The following is a 16,133-nucleotide window of genomic DNA, read 5'->3' as shown; positions in this document are numbered from 1 at the left end:
CAGACTAATGTTCTTCAACATGTAAGAAGTTCCTGCAAAACAAAGAGAAAAAACAAAAATCCAACTAGATTAGACCACAACGTGGACAATTCACAAGAAATAAATTTCAAATTTTTTTGTTTTATTCTTTTAACAGCTTTTTTGAGATACATCTCATGTACTATATACTTTATTTAAATTATACAAGTCAGCTTTCAATATATTCATAGTTATGCATCTATTATCATAATCAATTTTGGAATACTTTTATTACTCCAGAAAGAAATGTAAGCACCTGAGAAGTTCTTCTGCCCATTGTGTAACTGCCAGCGGGTTCACCTTGCCCTCTGCCTAGACAGAGCCAATTTATCAAGACAGGGGAATGGTAATACAGAAAGAGTAATTCACGCAGAGCCAGCTGTCCAGGAGACCAGAGTTTTATTATTACTCAAAGCAGTCTCCCTGGGCATTCAGGGAGCAGAGTTTTTAAGGACAATTTCGTGGGTTGGGAGAAGCCAGTGAGCTAGGAGTACTGATTGGTCAGTGATGAAATCACTGGGAGTTGAAGCTGTCTTCGTGGACTGAGTCAGTTCCTGGTTGGGGGCCACAAGATCAGATGAGCCAGTTTATTGATCTGGGTGGAGCCAGTCGATCCATCAAGTGCAGGGTCTGCAAAATATCTCAAGCGCTGATCTTACGAGCAACTTAGAGAGGGTCAGAATCTTGTAGCCTCCAGCTGCATGACTCCTAAACCATAATTTCTAATCTTGTGGCTAACGTTAGTCCTACAAAGGCAGTCTAGTCCCCAAGCAAGAAGGCGGTCTGCTTTGGGAAAAGGACTGTTAGGGTCTTTGTTTTAAACTATACACTATAAACTAAGTTTCTCCCAAAGTTAGTTCAGCCTGCTCCCAGGAATGAACAAAGACAGCTTGGAGATTAGAAGCAAGATGGAGTTGGTTAAGTTAGATCTTGTTCACTGTCTCAGTCATAATTTTACAAAGGTGGTTTCAATTGCAAAGACGAAATTATCATACTTCACGGAGACCACGAAATTGCAGTAAAGAAAGACTTTAATTGATGTGAGGCTGGTCACACCACATGAGAGACGGAGTTACTACTCAAATCAATATTACCAAAGGCTTAAAGGTTAGGGGTGTTTTAAAGATAGTTCGGTGGGCAGGGAGTTAGGGTATAGGTGCTGATGATTAGTTGAGGATTCAACCATAGGGGTATGGAAAATGATCCTTACGTCTGAGTCGGCTTCTTGGTGGGTGTCCCAGGACTGGCTGAGTCATGGGCCTGGGTGGGGCCATCTAGTAGTAAAAAATGCAAACCCTGGAAAGACATTTCAAAAGGCCAATCTTAGGCTCTACAATAGTGATGTTATTTACAGGAATAATTGCGGAAGTTGCTAATCTTGTGACCTCTGGAATAATGTCTGGTAACCACTTAAGTGATTTGGCAAAGGCAGTTTCAGAAATCGTGTACTCCTTAGCTATCACCCCTCAATTCCCCATTCCCCCCAGTCCTAGGCATCAATATAATTTGTCTCCACGAATTTGTCTTTCAATTCATGAACATAAGATGCTTTTTAACTTATTTTGGCCTTTAATTAACTTCAACATTATTTTATTCTTTTGGAATCTGTTATAAGTAGAATTCTTTTCTTAATTTCATTTTCAGTTTGTTCATTGCTACTGTATAGAAATACAACTGATTTTTGTATATTGATCATATATCTTAAAACCTTGCTGAACTCATTTATTAGTTCTAAGAGGTTTTTTTTGTTTTGTTTTGTTTTTGAGACAGAGTTTCGCTCTTGTTGCCCAAGTTGGAGTGCAATGGCACTATCTTGGCTCACCACAGCCTCCACCTCCCGGGTTCAAGCGATTCTCCTGCTTCAGCCTCCTGAGTAGCTGGGATTACAGGCATGCGCCACCACACACAGCTAATTTTGTATTTTTAGTAGAGACAGGGTTTCTCCATGTCAGTCAGGCTGGTTTCGAACTCCTGACCTCAGGTGATCCACCTGCCTTGGCCTCCGAAAGTGTGGGATTACAGGCATGAGCCACTGCGCCCGGACTGTTAGTTCTAAGAGTTTTTTTAGTGGATTCCTTAGGAACAAATTACTTTTAAATATATGAAAAGAGATCAACTTCTCCTATAATAATAAGATAAATGCAAATCCAGATTGCCACAGGATATGATAAATTCACCTACTAAATTGGCAAAGATCTAAAATTTTGATATCATTGTGTAGATGATATCATTGTGTAGGTGTGGTATCTATTAAGACAAATACTCATACTTTTTCCTCAGAATTCTGAAACCACCATTGCAAAAGTATAACTGAGGCAGTAAAAGAGATCTAACCTAACCAGCTCCATCTTGCTTCTAACTTCCAGGCTGTCCTTGTTCATCCCTGGGGGTAGGCTGAACTAACTTTGGGAATAACTTAGTTTATAGTTTGAAGCAAAGATGTTAACAGCTCTTTCCCAAAACAAACTCCCTTCTTGCCTGGGAACTAGACTGTCTTCGTAGAACTAACAAATTAGTCAAAAGATTAGAAATTATGGTTTAGGAGACATGCAGCTGGAGTCTACAAGATTCTGACCCTCCGCAAATTGCTCCTGGGGATAACAACACTATTGTAAAACCTAAGATCACTGCTTGAGACATTTTGTATACTCTGTACTTGATGGACCAGCTGGCACCACCCAGATTGATCAACTGGCTCATCTGATTTTGTGGCCTCCATTCAGGAACTGACTCAGCACAAGAGGAGAGCTTATGATGTCATCTCCGACCCAATCAGCACTCCCGAATCACTGGTGCCACCCCTCGCTCATCAAATTATCCTTAAAAACTCTGATCCCCGGCCAGGCACGATAGCTCACACCTGTAATCCCAGCACTTTGGGAGGCCAAGGTGGGTGGATAACGAGGTCAGGAGTTCGAGATCAGCCTGGCCAAGATGGTGAAACCCCATCTGTACTAAAAATACAAAAATTAGCCGGGTGTGGTGGTGCACACCTGTAGTACCAGCAACTTGGGAGGCTGAGGCAGGAGAATAGCTTGAACCTGGGAGGCAAAGGTTGTGGTGAGCTGAGATCACACCATTGCACTCCAACCTGGGCGACAAGAGCGAAACTCCGTCTTAAAAACAAACAAACAAAAAATCCCCACTCTGATCCCCGAATGCCTGGGGAGACCGATTTGAGTAATAATAAAATTCCCATCTCCGTAAGGCCCTGTGCGAATTACTCTTTCTCTATTGCGATTTGCCTGTCTTGATAAATCGGCTCTGTCTAGCCAGCAGGCAAGGTGAACCTTTTAGGTGGTTATACATTTATAAAATATCCTGCTTCTCAACATAACCATAATGTCACCATCATCCCACTCCCCAATAAAATAATTATCTGTGATCCTCGAGTACCCGGTATACTTGCTGTTTGACCATTATTATTATTATTATTGGGACGGAGTTTCACTGTTGTCACCCAGGTTGGAGTGCAGTGGCGCTATCTCAGCTTAATGCAACCTCTGTTCAAGGGATTCTCCTGCCTCAGCCTCCTGAGTGGCTGGAATTGCAGGCACCCGCCACCACACCTGGCTAATTTTTGTATTTGTAGTAGAGACAGGGTTTCGCCATCTTAGCCAGGTTGATCTTGAACTCCTGACCTCAGGTGATCCACCCGCCTAGGCTTCCCAAATTGCCAGGATTACAGGTGTGAGCCATTGCACCCAGCCTAACAATTATTATACTATCCTTTTCATGAGCACTCCATCAGGTCAAATCCTGTCCCCAAAAGTTTATTAGAGTCTTCTACATCGTCTCTTATATCTCAAAATTCCTCCTCTCCATTTTCCTCTAGATAGCACCAGATTGACTCAGCAAAGTTTACCCCGCAAACCTGACCGAACAACTTAAATGGTTTCCAATTGTATGGTGAAACTCCTTTATAAAAGTGTAGTTCTGTGTATAACTTATTTTGATCCTTGACATAACTCTGTAAGAATGGGCAATGAGAGTTTAAATTCCCCCAGTATCCTGGCGCTTCACAACCCCTGTGTCCTAATAAATCCACATGACCAAGTATTCCCAGACCATGTCATGCATTTATTCATAATGAACAGTTGTTGAACCCTTACTGTGCTCTAGGAGTATACTGACAATGAAAACAGAGTTTGTTGTTCCCCCTGGACTTTATAATGGGCTGGGAGAACAGAGGATACACAAGTAAACACATTGATACCTATGCAATTACAAAAAGGGATCTATGCTACAAGTGGAAACAACAAGGGTGTAAGTAAAAGAGAATAATAGTGGGCAATCTACTTGTGCGGGTGGTCAGGGGAGGCTTCTCTGAGGAGGTGATATTCAAAAGCATTTATTTGCCTGCTGTGCAGAAAATGACCTGTAGGGAGGTGGGGAGTCAGCCAAGGGAAACGGAAAGAAGCCTGGTAAGTTGACCAGATGGCTGAACTTTGCTCCTGCTGTTTCTCTCCTCAAGTCCTTCACGGAGTAAACATTTCCTGAGTACCATGTCATGTCTCCCCGCTCCCCGACCCTGTGATGTGTAAATGTTCTTGTGGATACAGACTTTGTGCCCCCTCCAGAGGCTAATGAATAATGGTATCTGCTGACCCAGGGAATGGAAGGGCTGTTTTGGTTTTCTTTTCTTTCTTTTTTTTTTTTTTGACACGGAATTTTGCTCTTGTCACCCAGGCTGGAGTGCAATGGTGCGATCTTGGCTCACTGCAACCTTCGCCTCCTGGGTTCAAGCAATTCTCCTGCCTCAGCCTCCCGAGTAGCTGGGATTACAGGCATGCACCACCACACCCGGCTAATTTTGTATTTTTAGTAGAGACGAGGTTTCTCCATGTTGGTTAGACTGGTCTCGAAATCCTGACCTCAGGTGATCCGCCCGCCTCAGCCTCCCAAAGTGCTGGGATTACGGGCATAAGCCACTGTGCCTGGCCTCTGGTTTTCTTTATACAGACAGGGACAGTTGTTTGAGAGAGGCCTGGAAGGGCATGGCACTACAATTTGTGATTTTCTGAGGCTCCAGGAGCATGGCATTAAGCCACAGTATAAATGAGTATGGAGAGGGGGTGCCTTCCAAGAGACACAGTTCCTGGGTTCTCTTTGCCCCTTGTAGTCCCACTGCTGCCTGGCTTCCAGCAGACAGTGGCAGGCTAGTTTGGGGGAGAAAAAAATATTTTCCCTCAACCCTCTCTGAGTTCTTTGTTGAGATGGACGGCTAGAACAAAAGACAGATTAACAAGAGAAAAGCAAACACGTTTATTAACATGACTATCTTATAAATACATGGGAGATAACTCAGAGAAACGAGACAATCTCAAGAGTAGATCTCAAAGAGGTAGCTTCAGACTTCCCTACCATCATTCTCTGACACAAATAATGAAAGGCGTGGGCCAGACCACCCTCATCCTCTGCTAGGACTGCCTGGCCAAGAGGTGCAGGGTAAACAAAAGCCAGGTTTGTGATGCAGATTGAGGTTGTGTTTTTTGCATTAATAAGAGTTTCCAGGGCTGGGCATGGTGGCTTACACATGTAATCCCAGCGCTTTGGAAGGCCGAAGCGGGCGGCCCACCTAAGGTCGGGAGTTTGAGATCAGCCTGACCAATATGGAGAAATCCTGTCTCTACTTAAAACAAAACAAAACAAAACACAAAATTAGGTGGGTGTGGTGGCGCATGCCTGTAATCCCAGCTACTCGGGAGGCTGAGGCAGGAGAATCACTTGAACCCAGGAAGGGGAGGTTGCAGTGAGCTGAGATAGTGCCACGGCACTCCAGCCTGGGCAACAAGAGCAAAACTTTGTCTCAAAAAAATAAAATAAAATAAAATAAGAATTTGCAACGATTTAGTCATCCTTGTCTTCCTGGTACAGAGAGGAAAACACTATTACAAATGCAGATTTTCTTTACAGCGTAAGTTTCTCTTACAAAAGGATAACTGTTGACTGTTTTCAGTTTCTCCTGTGTCTGCTGTTTCCCAAAATAATCAGTTTAAAGTAATCTTATATCAAAGAGGCATATTTGGAATGGCATATACTGGTCTCCTACAGACATGTTTTGGGGGTGGCGTGTGCTGAACTCCACCATTGGCTCCCTCTCCCTTTAACAGGAATGTAAATAACATTCCTAGGAGGCCATTGATCTCCACTGAGCTCCTGCACCAGCGCCAACAGACCAATCCAAGATGGAGTCCCTCCTGCTAAAGTTTGATGTCACCAAACTGAAACTAAATAAAAAGAGAGAGAGAGAGAAGTCAAATTCCCAAACAGGCCAGCTTTAGCTGGCTTGATAAGGGAGTCTCCTCTGCTTTAACCCTTATAAGGAAAGCAACTTTGAACCTACCAATTTGCTTTTTGTTCTTTGTTTCTGCTTTCTTCATCCTTTTACCTAAGGACTACGCTCTGATTTTTTTTTTATCTTGCCAAAATTCCTATCTAAGGGGTCTGGGGAATCATGCCCTACAAATCATATCATATGGGTTTTATTTAACCTTGTATATTGTGACTTACTTTCCAATCTGGCATAACAAGGAAGAAAATCAAAATACTTTACCCCAAATCATGTTTCTCTGCCGTTATCTTGAAATGGCCCTGCAAAGCCATGTCTTACGGGAAACATCCACATTCTACAGAGAATCCCCTTTCCCCCATTTATTTATTTATTTATTTATTTATTTATTTATTTATTTTTTTTTACCATTCTTCCTTTCCAGATCCAGGAGATAATCAACTAAGTACCAGGCACCCTTTTAGGTCCAGTAAGAAACATTTCACAACCTGCTCTCTCTGAAGTCTACTATCTGAGAGCTTCCTCTGCACAATAAAACTTGGTCTCCATAATCCTTTATCTTAACCTGACCATTTCCTTTCTACTGATCCCAGGTCTTCAGATAAACTCAACCAATTGTTAACCGGAAAATGTTTAAATTTACCTATAACCTGGCAGCCTCCTCTTCGAGTTGTCCCGTCTTTCAGAACCAAACCAATGTATTTCTTAAACGTATTTGATTGATGTCTCAGGCCTCCCTAAAATATATAAAATCAAGCTGTGCCCCGACCACCTTGGGCTCATGTTCTTAGTGTTATAAAGAAAGTTTTGGTGCCACAAAAGAAATAGCACTCAAATATAAAATTTTCTTTTAATTCCCAGCAAGGCAAGGTATTTCTACAGAAGGGTGCACCCTCACAGACGGAGCAATGGTGAGCGCACACTTGGACAAGGGAGGGGAAGGGGTTCTTATCCCTGATGCACACGGCCCCTGCTGCTGTGTCGTTCCCTTATTGGCTAGGGTTAGAGGGCACAGGATAAACTAATTCTGATTGGCTAATTTAAAAAGAGTGAGGGGGTGAGTGGTTTGGTGGGAAAAATGGTTATGACAGAGCAGGTAATCGGAATGACTCAAGGTGGAGCAGGTAATCGGAATGAGTCAGGGTGAAGCAGGTAATCGGAATGAGTCAGGGTAGAGCAGGTAATCCAAAAAGGTTGATTTATGAGAAAATTAATTTTAAAAGTAGAAGGCAAAGAATTGAACATACTGACATATTGATTGTTTGAAAATAAATTTAGAACTCATATCTAATATCAGGACCACCTGAGGGCGGTGTCACAGGCCATGGTCACTCATATTTGGCTAAGAATAAATCTCTTAAAGGTTTACTCTCAACATACCCATCCAAAATACTCACTGCCCACATTGCAGAGATGAGCGCTTGAAATCTCTTCTTGTTCTGAGGGTTGCATGATGGTGAATTGTTCTTTGGTCAAAGAAACTCTGCGAAATTTATCTTGTCTGGTATTTTTCTTTATCAGGAAGAAGCTTTGGTGTGGAGTCCAGTAGTCTGAGGCTTCCTGAGAACTAAACTAAACAGGTTTCCCACCATTCAAGACTCACACTCTAGCAAGGTGATGGGATGGTGGGAGAAAGGGTCAGAGGATGGGGGGTGGGCCTAGGATTGGGTGTGGCTCCAGAGACCACCCAGTTTTGTTTTTTTAAAACCAATTACTTCCCATGGAAGAATAACTTCTGTATTGAAGTTGTAGCGTGAACATGGGGAAGCCATCCGCAGGCTCTGAACTGTCAATAAGCCCTGAGCCGTTCTGGAACTTGCCCAGGCTGGTATGGAACTCCTGGGTTCAAGCAATCCTCCTGCCTAGGCCTCCCAAAGTGGTGGGATTACAGGGGTGAGCCATAGTGCCCACCCTTTAGTGTCTTTATTGACCCCCTACTCTCAGCAGACTTTTGTCCAGGCAGTGGAGATACAGCACAGAACAGAGGAAAGGATGTATGCTCTGGGAGCTTACAAGACTGTGATAATGTGATAGAGGGCCAGAGGAGGCATGGAGCATGCTCCCATCCTTGCCAGCCCCCTGGAATCCAGGTGAGCAGGCAACACCCGGAGAGGCTCCCAGCAGGGCTGTGTGTGCTCAGTTTGTTTCTGCCCCGTCTGTTTGTGCTTTCCTTATTTGTTCCCCTCCTCTGGTCCTAATGCTGACCATCCAGGCAGGTGCTGGTCACTTCGGTTCTGACCGACAGCCTGGATGGACTCCACACTTCCTCACATAGAGCCTGTATCAGTTGTAGCTCTCAGTCAGAGATTCGGCCCCAGTGCCTCATCACATCCAACACAGAAGAGCTGCCTCTGTCTCAGTGAGGCCACCATCTTATCAGGATTCACATGTTAGGTATCTTAGTGTACTATCTGTTGCTTGAAACTGGGTAATTTATAAAGAAAGGGAATTTCTTTTTTTTTGAGATGCAGTTTCACTTTGCTGCCTAGGCTGGAATGCAGTGGCATGATCTTGACTCACTGCAACCTCCACCTCCCACGTTCAAGCAATTCTTGTGCCTCAGACTCCCAAATAGCTGGGACTACGGGCACGTGTCACCATGCCCAGATAATTTTTGTATTTTCAGTAGAGACGGGGTTTCACCATGTTGGCCAGGTTAGTCTCTAACCCCTGACTTCAGGTGATCCACCCTCCTTTGCCTCCCAAAGTGCTGGTATTATAGGCATGAGCTGCCATGCCCAGCCACAAGGGAAATTTATTTCTTACAGTATGGAGGCTGGGAACTCCAAGCTCAAGAGGGCGTTCTTGCTAGTGGGGACTCTCTGCAGAGTCCTGAGGCTGTGCAGGGCATCACATGGAGAAGGGGCTGAGTGAGCTCACTTGCTAGCTCAGGTCTCTCTTCCTCTTATAAAACCATCAGTTCCACTTTCACAATAACCCATTAATCCACTAATCCATGTATGGACTATTCCTCTTAAAAGCCCCACCTCTCAATATTGCCACATTGGGGACTGAATTTCAACATGAGTTTGGAGGAGGTAAACATTCAAACCATAGCATTTAGAGTTGCCTCATCAGCACATCCATAAATCTATAGCTACAAGTGTGAGTGGGAGAGCCAGCATGAACCTCAAGCCCTCATATTGAGGGCCAACATGTTACTATTCACTCAGTGGGAGAACCTGAGCAATCCTAGCTGGATGACCGCTGCCTGACCAATCTGAGTATGACACAGGCAAGCACTGGGGAGACAGCATCCTTTCCTAAAGGTGGATCTTCAAGCTCACCCACCTACAGGTTAAACCAATCAAATAATTATCCATGGGCTTGGGGTATATACTGGATACTGAATACTTTTTGCTGTGTTGAATAATTCTATAATAAACATACTAATTTGAAAAGGATCCCTAGGGTCAGTTCCCAATTATTACATCAATGCCAGTGGGGTGAACATATCAAGGTTCACTGTAGATATCAACCACCCCTCATGACTTTGGTATCTCTTTCTTCTTCCACTCCAAATCACAAGTATACTCATCCTTAGGGCAGAAATCCTCCCAAGTAGGAGCCCAGGAACCCAGAGGTAAAAGAGATATACATCTAGTATAGGCCAAGGCTTTTATTTATTTATTTATTTTTGATACGGAGTTTCGCTCTTGTTGCCCAGGCTGGAGTGTAATGGCGCAAGCTCGGCTCACTGCAACCTCTGCCTCCCAGGTTCAAGCGATTCTTCTGTCTGTCTCCTGAGTAGCTGGGATTACAGGCACCCGCCACCACACCTAGTTAATTTTTTTCTATTATTAGTAGAGAAGGGGTTTCACCATGTTGGCCAGGCTGGTCTCTAACTCCTGACCTCAGGTGATCCGCCCACCTCTGCCTCCCAAAGTGTTGGGGTTACAGGCATCAGCCACCGCGCCCAGCCGGCCAAGGTTTTTAACATGCCCAATTTGTATTTAATAAACTTGCTACAGGAGGAAAAACATATGTAGAACCTCTGATCCAATTTAGAAGTTGAGTATGGTTGAGAAACTTTAAAGAGATTAACTATATGCCAGGGCTGGTGGTGCATGCTTGTAGCTCCAGCTATTCAGGAAGCCAAGGTGAACGATGGAGAGTTCAAGCAGACCTGGGCGAAATAGCAAGACCCCTTCTCCAAAACATAACAAAAGCAAAATAAAAGAAATTTGCTATATATGTAAGTTTCTCAAAATATTTCATTAGCAAGTTGGAGGACAGCAGGAGCTGCCTGGCAAGTTGAATCAATGTGTCTTAGTATCCTAGAAATTCATAAATTAACTTGAATTCTATTTTTCCAATTTTTTATTTTGAAAAGTTTGTTTTCCAGAAAAGTTGGAAAAAAACTGCACAATGAACCCACCTAGACTCACCACTTAGATCCACCATTAACAGTTTGTTACATTTGCTTTACCACCATATAAAATACATCAGTCTCTGAAGCATTTATGTGTCAGTCGTAGCCATTAGGACTCTTATCTAATGATTCAGCACTAACATCCTAAGAACTAGGGCATTCTTGTAAACAGCCATTGTCACACCGAAAAATCTAATGATGACACAATAATACTGCCTAATATATAGTCCATATATAACAACAAAGTTTCTCAGTTGTCCCTCAAATCTCTCTCACTTTTTTGCCTTCAATGCAGTGCTGCATCGGGTCACTTGATGGACTGACCCAGTTGTTATTTGTCTAGACCAATTCCCTAGCTTGAATTTTTGAAGACTACAGTGCGGGGACATTGTTTTGCTGAAGGTCTTCCAACCTGGATTGTTCTTATTTTTTTTTCCCAACTTGATTCACTTAAACATTTTTGGCAGTTATACATGGGTAATATAAAAACCCATTTGTGACATTCTAATGAGCTAATTAGCAAGGCCTTAGATGCAGTTGAGATATGTACTCCTCTGGAGTATGACCTTTGCTGATATAGGTCTGGGTGACATTACTGGACTGTGCATTCTTTTTTTTTTAATTTAAATTTTTTTTTGAGATGGAGTCTCACTCTGTTGCCCAGGCTGGAGTGCAGGGGTGCAATCTCGGCTCACTGCAACCCCTGCATCCTGGGTTCAAGCGATTCTTCTGCCTCAGCCTCCCAAGTAGCTGGGATTACTAGTGCCCGCCACCACGGCTGGCTAATTTTTATATTTTTAGTAGAAATGGGGTTTCACCACGTTGGCCAGGCTGGTCTCGAACTCCTGACCTCAAGTGATCTGCCTGCCTCGGCCCCCCCAAAGTGTTGGGATTACAAGCGTGAGCCATCGCATCTGGCTGGCCTTTTTAAAATTTTAAAACATTTTATTTATTTATTGTAGAGTTGGGGTCTTGCTATGTTGCCCAGGCTGGTCTTGAACTCCTGGGCTCAAGCCATCCTGCCAACCTTGGCCTCCCACAGTGCTGAGATTACAGGCATGAGCCACAATGCTGTGTATTCTCTCTCTCTCTCTCTTTTTTTTTGAGATGGAGTCTGACTCTGTCACCCAGGCTGGAGTGCAGTGGCACAGTCTTGGCTCACTGCAACCCCTGCCTCCTGGGTTTAAGCGATTCTCCTGCCTCAGCCTCTGGAGCAGCTGGGATTACAGGCATGCACCACCACGCCTGGCTAATTTTTGTATTTTTAGCAGAGATGGGGTTTCACTGTGTTGGCCAGGCTGGTCTCAAACTCCTGACCTCAAGTGATCTACTTGCCTCAGCCTCCCAAAGTGCTGGGATTACAGGTGTGAGCCACTGTTCTTGGCCTTTGTAAAATTTTTAAAAATTTTATTTATTTTAGAGTTGGGGTCTTGCTGTGTTGCCCAGGCTGGTCTCGAACTCCCGGGCTCAAGCCATCCTCCAGCCTCAGTCTCCCAAAGTGTTCGGATTACAGGTGTAAGCCACAGTCTTGCGTATTTTCAACAGCTCCCAATGTGATCATTACTAGTGGCACATTTTAAATCAGGGGTTGGGGGATGGAGATGGAGGTGGGGCAACATATTTGACTTTGAAGACGTTTTCTGTGAATTTTGGAGGAGTGTGTGTGCTACTAGCATCTAGTGGGTGGAGGCCAGGGATGCCGTCAAACATCCTACAAAGCATGGAACCGACCCCACACGAAAGGATTATCCCATCCCAAAAGCCAACAGTGCTGAGGTGGAGAAACCCAGGGGTCTCACCAACGAGATGAAATCTTCCAACCAGCAGACTTCTTGGCACCTACCTTCTTCCCATCCCTCTGTTTCTGAGATAATCCCACTATAAGACATTAAACAGGCCAGACACGGTGGATATAGTGGTGCGCGCCTGTAATCCCAGCTACTCGGGAGGCTGAGATATGAGGATTGCTAGAACCCAGGAAGCAGAGGTTGCAGGGGGTCGAGATCATGCCACTGCACTATAGCCTTGGGAACAGAACGAAACTCCGTCTAAACAAACACACAAAAAAGACATTAAATACACAAATGAGTGAGTAATTTCTCAACACTTGGGAACTTGTAAGTACAGCGACACACTTTTATATCTCAGTACTGAAATCAGCCCTCTAGTTGGCCTGTGAACGTCCCATGCCTGCCAAGTGTGTCATCTGAGACAAGCACTTCAATTTGTTTGAGTAGGAATCTATCACTCTTATTTGGAAGAAAAGGTGCCAGTCAAACCCCAAAGAGTATTGCTAACTAATAATTGTGCTGCAGTTTAGAGTGTTTAAGGTGCTTTCCAATACCATGTTCTGAAATTTGATCTGACAACGCTTTGGGAGGCGGTTTATTACGATGAGGCTGCGCTGTCGCACTCGAGGAACCGGGTCAGTGACCTGCTGCAGGGCACGGGGCTGGCGGGGAGGGGAGAGCGCCTGAACTCAGCCTCCAAGTCCTGCACTCGACTCTGCAGGAGTAAAAACTATTCTTGACGCTACCTCTCTCCCTTCTCCTGCAAACAAGCAACAAAATGCTGAAAAGGCATCTTAACTGAAACGGAAGTCAAATGAATTCGCGTGCGATCATGGGAATTTTTGGCTCCTAACCTTGCGAGTAGAGCTGGGTGACTTCCATTTCTGGTGGGGGAGTGGAAACAGGTTTCTGGGCTTGCAGAAGCCACATCCCGTCCCCACACAACCTAGGCCAGGCCAGGTATTTGTAGGTGAGGCTCCGGGGCTCCAGCTAACCTGAGCTACCTGGGCTGGGCTTCGTGCGGGGAGGCAGCAAGCGAGGCGAGCGGGCGACGACGCCGGCCTCTACGCAGTGCGGTGGTGAAGACGTCTCTTCCAGGGAGTCACAGGAAGCAAATCCATCCTTTTAAAGGGCTCGCGTCCTGCGGTCCTGAACCGGCGCGCTGGAGCAGTAATGCGGCGTTCTTCAAGGTTCAGGGCTCACGGCCCAGCCCTGTGATCCAGCTTCCTCAGTCTTCGCGGTGTGCACTACTCAGGACCACTTGCGGATTACGTCCCAGGACAAAGGGGGCTTGTCCTTTCTTCAACGTCCTACTGCGCAAAAACGAAGTCCTTCTGAGGCTGCCTGCCTTCCGGGAGAAGCTGCGCCCCCTCAGGCGCCTGGGCTCCGCGCGCCTGCCACCGCCCATTCACCTCGCGCACCTGGCATTCCGGGTCTGGGGCCCCGCCCTGCCGCCAGCCAGGTGAGAGGGACTGGGCCCCGCCCCCGCCGGCCCCGCCCCGCCCCACTGCGCCTGCGCAGTCGGCCGTCGGCGCCAGGCGCCGGGGCGGCGCGGCCGTCGCAGTTCGGCGGGCGCAGTGCGCGTGCGCCTTGGCTGCTGGGGGGCGGGCGGCGTCCGCGGCGAGGGAGCGGGGGCGGGGAGGCGCCGTCTGGCTCGGGCTGGGGCCGGCGGGAGCGCGAACGAGCGACGGCGGAACCCGTGGGCCTGTGGACTGCAGCCTCGGCGGCCAGCAGGTGAGGCCCGCGCAGGGCGGGCGTGGGTGCTGAGAGGGTGCGGGCCGCCGGCGGGCCAGGGGTTCGGCGGCCTGCCCGGGGGCGCAGGTGAGCGCGGCCCGCGCGGGGCCCGGCGGAGCATTGTCCAGCGGGCGGCGCCCGCACAGCGCCCCCTGCCGGCCGGGCCACGGCGGGGACCCGGGCGGGGCGGGCCTGGGCCTCCGGGCGGGCGCGCGCTCCTTTGTTCGCCGGCCCCCACTCCTCAGTCCCCCCATCTCCGCCGCCCCCCGCCAACATGGCCGCCACCCTCCCGTCCCCAGTTCCCCGGCCGCCGCCGGCCCCTTAGCGCGCGCTTTGTTTGGAGCCGGGCGGGGAGGCCCGCGGGCAGGGGGCGGCGGCGCTGCGCAGTCGGGCGCGGGGAGGGGGCGCTGCGCCAGAATGCGGGCGGGGAGGGGGAGCGTTGCATAATCCCGGGCCGGCGACGGGGGCGGGGCGGGGGGAGGGGCGGGACCCCGGCGCGGCGGGTCGGGTCACCCCGGGGACGCGGGCCTGCCCTCGGGCCACCCCTCCCAGGCCCGGGGGATGGCCGCGGACCTTGCAAGTTGCAGGCTCCGCGGATCCGCGGGTTTCCGCGGCGCCGGAACGCCCACCGGCCAGTCCTCGCGCCCGCGCAGCCCCTTTCCTGATGCGCCCGTCTCCTCGCCGCCCTCCGTGGGGGCGCGGCGAACGGGTTGCGTGCTCTGGAGAGAGACAGGCACTTTCCTCTCCATCGTGAGTGACCTTGGATGTATTCGTCAAGGAATGTGTTGAAATGAATTGTGCGTTGCGGGAACTGCGCAGCGCCTCGGGTTTGGCTTTCTCGAGCATCTTATTGCATTGATTGTGCGTTCTCGATTTTACAGAGGTTCGTTTTGAGTAATGGCTTCAGTAATGTCATCGCATACGCATTTCGAAGTTTGTTTATGCATTTGTTTTTACATTTATTCTTTTTATTTATAATTTTTGAATCAGATTTTGTGTTTTGGAGAGATTTTCCGTGCGTGATGGAAGTGTTTTTACTCTTGGTAAATATGGATTGTTTGACTATTTTATCACGTTCATCGCAAAACAATACCAGGAACATTTAAATGTCTTAAAGGATTTCACGCTACATGACGTGTGGCAAAGACTACTTACGCACCAAAACGCGAATACCTGTCTAACTTTTTTTCTATTGGAATTTTCTGGAAGGAATTCTATGCAATCCGAAAGGATTGATGGAGGGTACAGTAATTGCTTTCTACGTCGCTTTTGTTAAGCAGTGAAAATTAAGCTTGGAGATTTATATCTGGACATACTGAGTTTTTAAACACTCTTGAAGTGAAATTTTGGAAAGGGCAGGTAAAATGAGTATTCTTCCAACCTGCCTACTCCCCCCATCAGCTTTGGTTAAAAGGCAAACACCAAAATATTGTGGTAGCTGGTAATTTGCAGAACGTTCGTTATCAGGTTTGATAATTATATATTAAGGTACAGTATGTGTATGCTAGTAGATCGTAGAGTCTTACGAAAAATATAATTTCTTTATAATCTTTTGAGTAGCGAAATGGTTACTTTTACAATGGTTATGAATTGGGTTAAGGCAAAAGGGCCAGTATATGTCTTCAGTCATCTTTTTATGCCTGAAATCCAGGGAACAGTGAAAATGGATGTTCCCTGGAACAGCCATTGCGATGCCATATGTTGGTCGTTGGTGTCCGTTCCCTGGAACAGCCATTGCGATGCCATATGTTGGTCATTGGTGTCCTTACAGTGTATCTCAGATAATTGTGTGTCTCTCTTGTGAACTGAGGGATCACAATATTGATGTGGCTGATGTGTGCCCCTCTGCATTTTGTGGGTAGTGTCTCAAATTTGGCTATCATATTGATGAGAGTTATTAATTTGGTTTTTATTGCCAGAAATTTAG

At 46.7% G+C, this 16,133-nt stretch overlaps 1 protein-coding gene and 1 long non-coding RNA gene across 3 annotated transcripts in view; one reads left to right on the top strand and one right to left on the bottom strand.

Moving 5' to 3' along the window:
• Window positions 1-400: 400 nt before the first annotated feature.
• Window positions 401-13,940, bottom strand: LOC140712912 (uncharacterized). Of its 2 annotated transcripts, none has more exons than XR_012094735.1 (2): window positions 13,327-13,940; window positions 401-12,730 (listed from the first exon to the last, which is right to left on the bottom strand). It is a non-coding gene; the product is annotated as an uncharacterized lncRNA (long non-coding RNA). The 2 variants fall into 2 exon arrangements; XR_012094736.1 differs by having other exon boundaries at window positions 401-10,089.
• Window positions 13,941-14,062: 122 nt separating this feature from the next.
• SPIN1 (spindlin 1) overlaps window positions 14,063-16,133 on the top strand; it is an 83,296-nt gene continuing 81,225 nt past the window's right edge. Inside the window, 1 exon segment of the mRNA XM_007969689.3 lies at window positions 14,063-14,206. The gene's annotated coding sequence lies outside the window, so the exon portion shown is untranslated.

The sequence above is a fragment of the Chlorocebus sabaeus genome, chromosome 12 (assembly GCF_047675955.1).
Source record: "Chlorocebus sabaeus isolate Y175 chromosome 12, mChlSab1.0.hap1, whole genome shotgun sequence".
Taxonomy (NCBI): Eukaryota; Metazoa; Chordata; class Mammalia; order Primates; family Cercopithecidae; genus Chlorocebus; species Chlorocebus sabaeus.
The sequence above is the reverse complement of the archived record's forward strand: the minus strand, read 5'-3'. Positions and strand labels throughout refer to the sequence as shown.